This window comes from Eumetopias jubatus, unplaced genomic scaffold, assembly GCF_037043125.1.
Source record: "Eumetopias jubatus isolate StellerSeaLion01/CBP00866 unplaced genomic scaffold, mEumJub1_p1.0 scaffold_2, whole genome shotgun sequence".
In the NCBI taxonomy this organism is placed as follows: domain Eukaryota; kingdom Metazoa; phylum Chordata; class Mammalia; order Carnivora; family Otariidae; genus Eumetopias; species Eumetopias jubatus.
Window position 1 is genome coordinate 7,312,428 of NW_028274808.1, and position 7,096 is coordinate 7,319,523.

Below are 7,096 nucleotides of genomic sequence, written 5' to 3' on the forward strand. Positions count from 1 at the left end.
TCACTAAATGTTATGCTTTTAATCTGTGCCAAACACTTGGCTAAAAGCATTCTGGGTCTTACCCTACCCGGTTCAACACACAGTCCTACCATGCAGGCTGTTACTGTCACCCTTGCTTCAGAGAGAGGGACACTTTAGGCAGAAAGGTGGAGTCACTGACCTCACAAGGAAGGGAGCGGGGATTCAAACCCAGGGAGGCTGACTGAATGTGGATGCACTAACCACCAGACTAAGCCTTCCATGGAGAGGCCCCCTGGCCCCCAAGGAGGGTGGTGTGAATCCTGAGGGCCTTTCAAGATTGTATTCTACTCACCTGGGATTCTCGTCAAACAATCCACAGGTTCCAAGCTCACATTGGCAAAACACCTGCAATGAGTGAACGGAACCTATTCATGATGTGCCGCATCTGATCTTCTGAGCAAGCCCACAGGGGAGACAGACCCTCTGGCTCCCCTGTGCTTGTCTTCTGCTGGGCTCCAATACCCAACAGCGGGGACCTCTGTTTCCAGCACCAGGCACTTACAGGTGCTTGAGTAAATGTTTTGATAAGAATTTAGTTTTGGTCCATCGCTGAGAGCATAATTAAGAAGTTTGTTTGTTTGTTTGTAAACAGACTATTTTTTAGGGTAGTTTTAGATTCACAGCAAAATTGAGGGGACAGTACAGAGATTTCCCATGTCCCCCCACCCTGACTCGTGCACTGCCTCTCTCACTATCCACATCTCCCCCAGAGGGTGCAGCATTACAAATGACGAGCTTACACCCACCCACCATCAGCCGGAGCCCATAGTCGACATTAGGGTCACTCTTGGTGGTGTGCATTCTATGGGTTTAGACAAATGTATAATGACATGTAACCACCCTACAATGTCACACAAAATAGTTTCACCACCCTAAAAATTCCTCTCTGCTCTGCCCATTACTCCCTCCCCACCCAACCCCTGGCAAGCCCTGATCTGATTGTCTCCATGCTTTTGCCTTGTCTAGAATGTCATGTACTTGGAATCCTACAGTGTGTAGGCTTTTAAGATTGTCTTCTTTCACTTAGTGGTATGCTCTTAAGGTTCCTCCATGACTTCTCATGGCTTCCTAGGTCATTTCTCTTTAATACTAATATTCCATCACCTAAGAAGGGCATAATTATCTTAGAGAAATGAAAAGCACTCTCTAGATCCATGGAATTCAGACTGAACGTGGGAGCCACAAACACCATAGCATTGCTGGCACATTCTAGAATTCGATGTCCCTGAAGAGACACAGAAAAGGACTTTTTCTTCCTTAATGGCAACAGTAATGATCCCCATAATAAAACTCAGCCCAAAGGGCCCTGTCATCCGAAATGCAGGCTAGGTATTATGTATGCCGGGTCTCAAGAATGAGCTTCATGGGTAAGACGCTGGATATTTCACAAATGCTGACTTCAGATTTAAGGGCACTGGCTCCTGAAATTGGAAATTCGTCATGTTCCTTTAATAGGAAATGGATAACGGCATTTGAACACCTAATGATCTCAATAAACCTTAAACACACGACTTCAACCGGGATAGGGCATCAGCTTGCTGTGAAAAGACAGAAGGCACTGTGTGTGCCGAGCCCTCACATTCCCGTGGTGCAGGCCCCGTGGGGTGTTTGGGTGTGTGACTGAAGGTTACCCAAGCTTACCCTTAGAAGGATGCTGGATGGAGAGCCAGGTAGGAGAGCAGGGGCTCCGGGCGCCGCTGAGAGGCAACAGCGCCACCTGCTGGGCCAACGCGGCCCTGCGCGCGCGGGAGGGCGAGCGCGTCTGCGCAGGGGGCCCAGAGGCCGACTTCAGGCGCAGGCAGGGATGCTCCGCTCTGCCCGGGGCTGGGAGTTAGGCCAGATTACAACGGCATTAGGTCTTAGAGTAAAACGTGAGTGTGAAGTGTGCTTCACTCATAATATCCGCCCGCTTAAATAGCCCCCGTGGAATGTCTCCGTCGGCAATGTCAGCCAGGCCCATAACCACACAGTACATTAACCGCTCCGCGTGCTGGTGGTTCCTGCACAGAACTTGTCGTTACGGCGAAATATGATCATGAATTAAGCGAGAGAAGAAGGCATTTGGCCATTTATTTCAAACCCAAGTCGAAACCAAGCCAGACTGAGCTTTTGGCTGACAGGTATTTAAAACAAAGGACTCAAAGTCCTGAAAGTTTTTATAACTTTACAAAATTCAACTTGGACCCTTGTCCACCTGACTCCCTTACTCGGATTAATCTTACGTTACTTCCTGACCCCTGGGGAGAACTATATATTGACCTCCAAATTCTTGAGACATTTGAGCATGGGAAGTGGGGTCCGAGTATGTAAGTAAAGCTCTATCGTTCACTTTATAGTGGCTGCCATTTAAAGCAAACAGATACATGACGGACAGCTAGACTCGATTCCCTTCCTGATTCCCAGATCTTCTGGACATAAGAGGGAACACGGGGATCTGACACTTTGGGGATTCCCATTGTGTGTGCTGGTCCTTTCATCAGGGCTATTTTATCATCCTGTGAGCCCACAAGGCCTGAGAAGCGTCTCTGACCCACCCTTTAACCATGGATGAGTTTTTGGCTCTTATGCCAAACAAGGTCACGAGGCCAAAGCAAGATGCCCCCAAACATTTCTATGGCTTTGGAGCAATTACTGTGAAACTTTAGTGCAAACAAGCTTAACTCTTCATCAGGATCCAGTATGCATTTGCTTTGAGACAAGTCAATCTCCAGGACAGGGGTTGGAGGCCTCCCAGGTTCCGTGGCCCCGGGAAACAGTGGACCCCTAGATGCACAGGATGCCTGTCAGATGGCGACTCTCTAGAGGTCGTCAGCATGAGGGATGGAAAGGAAGAGAAGGCTCCTGTCACTTGGGCAAGGCAATTCACCCGGTGCCTTGGTGGGCATGAGTCAGAATCCTGTAACCTAGCCACACCGATGTACAGCACCCCTTCCTTACAGGAGAGGAAACTGAGGCTCAGGAAGGTAGACTGGTTTATGGCCAGTCAGGGAATTAGCTAGAGAAAGAGTCCAGAGAGAGCCCAGATTGAATCTCCCACACGGTCTCCCCCTCATGCTGCTTCCCTCAAGGCACAGAAAGCCCAAAGCTCACATCGGTGGTTGACTAAACTTCAGGTATAAGAAAAAAAAAAAAAAAAAAAAAGCAGCAGCAGCAGCAAAACTCTGTTCTCTTATCAAACATTCCATCTTTTAAAGTAAGTTAAAGACAAAGTGTTGCCTTTAAATGCAGAATTATCAGGTCCAAATGACATCCTTAATTGACCTTGGTTGGTTGCTATTTGTGTTTTCTTAGTTTCAGTTTAAAGAACTAAGAACAAAAGTCCATATTGTTTATTCCATTCCCAGCCTCAGCTTCTCTTCCCCCCTCCCCCACCCCCAGCCTTGCCAATTTGTAAACAAATCAGAAAAATCCCCAATGGGCTGAAAACCTGTCCATAGTTTACTCCAGCTGGAAAGAATTGTGCTCCACCACGATTCAGACCCCGTTTATAATGGAAACCCTGACGGGCAATGTTGTGATTATAGTCTTGCCATAATGAATGTATCTGTGTGGTCAAAGTCACGGATTTTTCCATGGTATTTTTCCATGGGAGATTTCCTCCCTGAGAGATGTTAACTTAAAATTTGGATTATAGCTTTGACTTTAGAGCAGGATCTCTCCTGGCATCGATATAGCTTGAAGTTAGTGATTATATTGACTTTGGTAGGCCTGATTGGCAAGGGGGATATTAGTCAAATTGATTTTTTGCAAGACTGATGAGGGTAGGGGATAGGGGTCTGGTGATAGAGAAATTTATGTCAGGAAACTTGCACACTTTCCCAGATTTTTAATCAGGGAATAAGTTCTCTCCTCTCTGAGCGGGTGGCTACATTAAAGGACAAAAAGTGAATAGGGCTGACAGATATTAGGGTGACCAGCCATCCCGATTGGCCTGGGACTATTTGGTGTTAGCCCTAAAATCTCGCATCCCAGAAAACCCTCCAGCCCCAGGGAAACCAGGATAGTTTGTCACCCTAAATGGTATGGAAAATTGAATTAAATTCAGGAGGGCAGGAAAGTAATAGCCTTATTTCAAAGAATAACCAGACTGAGGTTTAAAGTAAAATCCTTCCTTGATGCTTAAAATACTTAAGTATAATCAGCATTTAACTCGAGAATGTATTCAGGAAACAGCTCAGAAAGAATGTACAAATCTCATGGTTGGTGCGGCAGAATATAATGGGAAAAACCAAACAAACCACTATTCCGGCTAACAGTTTCGGAGGTTAACCTCTCCTCTGATCCTTTGGAGGCATAAGCAGAACAAGGCCTTGAGCGGGGCTTTGGGTCCCCCCAGGAGGCTGCCGCCAAGGGTCCCACCACCTCGAGCGTGTGCACGGTATCTTGGCTGCTCTCTAAACACCTCTTCTCTCTGCTAGAACAAGAAAAGGATGCAGGAGAGAAGGAAGCCAGAGGCCCATCTGGGGAGCCGGGGTCCCCTACCCGAGCCCCCACATAATGCCCTACCCAAGGGTCTCCCTTTCTGGTCTCAGGTTGTTCTGGTTGCCTTTCCGAGGGCTGTGAAAGCCGCCCTTAGGAACGGGTACACTGCCTGAGGTCAGGAGAAAGGAAGGAATACAGAATCCAAACTAAGGCAGACATGGCCAAGGCCAGAGCCAAAAACATTGGTCCCGGGAGCCCCGGACAAGCCTGTAGAGTGTTGAGAGGAAATGGATATCAGCCCTCCTTTTTGACGTCTAAAAAGATATATCAGGACATGAATATCGAACCTATCTCTGGACTCATAAATGCCGAGGCTTTGGGGTACGTCTAGAATCTCTTTCTGGATTTGTAAATTCAGAGCCTTGTTAGATGTGCATTAACTCGGCCACGAAGTCCAGGACCTGGGGCTGGAGAAATGGGGTGCGAGGGCAGCTGCCCGCCGGGCTGGATTCTTCCCTCTCTCCACGGAAGGTGGGCTTGGCCACATGACTTGTTGAGGCCACAGAGCGTGGCAGGACGGGCGGTGTGGCCTGAATTTCTGGCCGGCGTGTCCACAGCTCCTCTCTCCCGGGATGGAGAGCGCATGGTGCTCTGACTGGCAGCCCGACACCGAGCCCCGAGGAGGACCCGCAGACCCCGGAGGGGAATGTAAGTGCTCCTTGCTGGATACCATTGTGTTTGTTTCAAATCCCAAGCTCACACAGGCCCCTGCTTTTAACGAGGGAACTTCACCTTGTCTCACCGATCTGATTCTGTTTCAGTCATACGACCCACACCTGCCATAAGGCAGCTGTGACAAGATGTTCACAGGGCTCTTCGTTCTAGGCTCCCTGCCGATGTCATGGGAGCGCAGAAGACAGAACTTCCATTCTCATTTTTCTGCCTTTTTAAAATCGAGGTATAACTGACATACATTATGTTAGTTTCAGGTGTACATCCTAACGATCTGATGTTTGTATATATTGAAAAATGATCACATCTGTCACCACATAGTTACAATTGTCTTTCTGCTTCTTAATAGAAGTACCTGCCCCTTTATCAGAGTTCCGATTCCCCCATGGGAGCGGAAGAGCGGCTGTCTTGTTCTTACAAGATCAGAGACTTCTCCAAAAAGGCAGGGGGTCTGTAACAGTTTTACAAACACCCGCTTCCAAAATGGCTTGTTCAGGGGGCTGCTGGCTGGCTCAGAGGGTGGAGCGTGCCACTCTTGATCTCGGGGTCTTGAGTTTGAGCCCTGCGTTGGGTGTGCGATTACTTCAAAAAGTAAAATAATAAAAAACAAAAACAAAAGGGCTATTCAGAAGCATTGCTTATGGAAGTACAATACTTGGTCATCCAGGAAAAACCTAGAAATTCAATTCCACTTGCCGGGTGTTGACTGAGCACTTGCCATGAGCCACCCATGGGCTTACTTACTTCCCAGGGCAAACAGCTGAAGCAGAGAGCCGGCCGCAAGCAGCATACATTCGCTGTAGAAACAGGAGAATCGACCCTTGTTTCCCACAGGTTCTGGAGAGCCCGGGGTTCCCTGCTTTTTAGAAACAGCAGTGAAGGTAGTATTTCTCTGGTCTGTAGTGTTTAAGGATACTGGTAGTCAGTCCCTTTCTTGCATCCTCTGTGGCTTCATAGTTCACTTCACTAAGGAAGGAAGTGAACTATCCTTAGAGAAATCAAGAAAGCCACATGGGCAGGTGCAACAGCAGATATAAGGTAAATACCCTCGAAGCCAAGCCGTGGGAGCGACACATGTGTTTTGAAGCTCTGGCTGATGGGCACTTACGGAGGCAGTGATGACAATCCAATAGATCCAGTATAGAATGCCGAGCTTACCAAGCAGCGGTTAAGCTACTCCTAATATTCTAGGGAGGAAAGGAGTAGCCTCTGACGTGTGGGAGCTGGTCTGGTGCCCATATTCCTCTGAGCCCTTTCTCCCACCTCTCACTGAGCCGCCCCCACGGGGGACACTCCCCCTGGCTGCGAAGGGTCACGAACCCAGCTGGTTCAAGTCCATGTGGCGCCTGGTGCTCTTGACCTGAAGGGCTTTGGCCTTTCCCTCTAAAAATGTCATACTTGTGCCCCACACATCCCGAGCACAAAGATGAAGACAGGTAGTGTAGAGAAGTGGAACCATTTGTCCAGTAACCATTTCTTCAAGGGTGCAAGGGCATTCGGTCCCTGGTGAGCCTTCGGGAGGGTCCTGGCCCAGAGAAGCGCCTTCTACTGTCCTGGGCAGAGTCGCCAATGCCACAGCCCACACCTTCTTAACAGAGTATCCCCTTGACCAAACCCTGCTCAGGTCTCCCCTGAACTTTCCAATGAGGTCCACTTCCACACTTCTCTCTGCTTTGTCCCGTTTTAGCAAGAATCCTGCTGAGTCAATATTAGCAGAATCCTCCACGCTCAAGGTCTCATCACCTTCTGTATCTGGGCAAATTCCCCAGGCCCCACCGGCCCCAGGTGAGGTCGGACCACCTGGCCCGCCTTCAGCGGGAGCCCTGATAGGTTGGTTTAGCCAGTCTTTCCCTTACCCCTCAGGCTTGCCCTCGGTACATTTCCGTCCACTGACCCCACTCTGCTCCTTGACCCTCGGTTC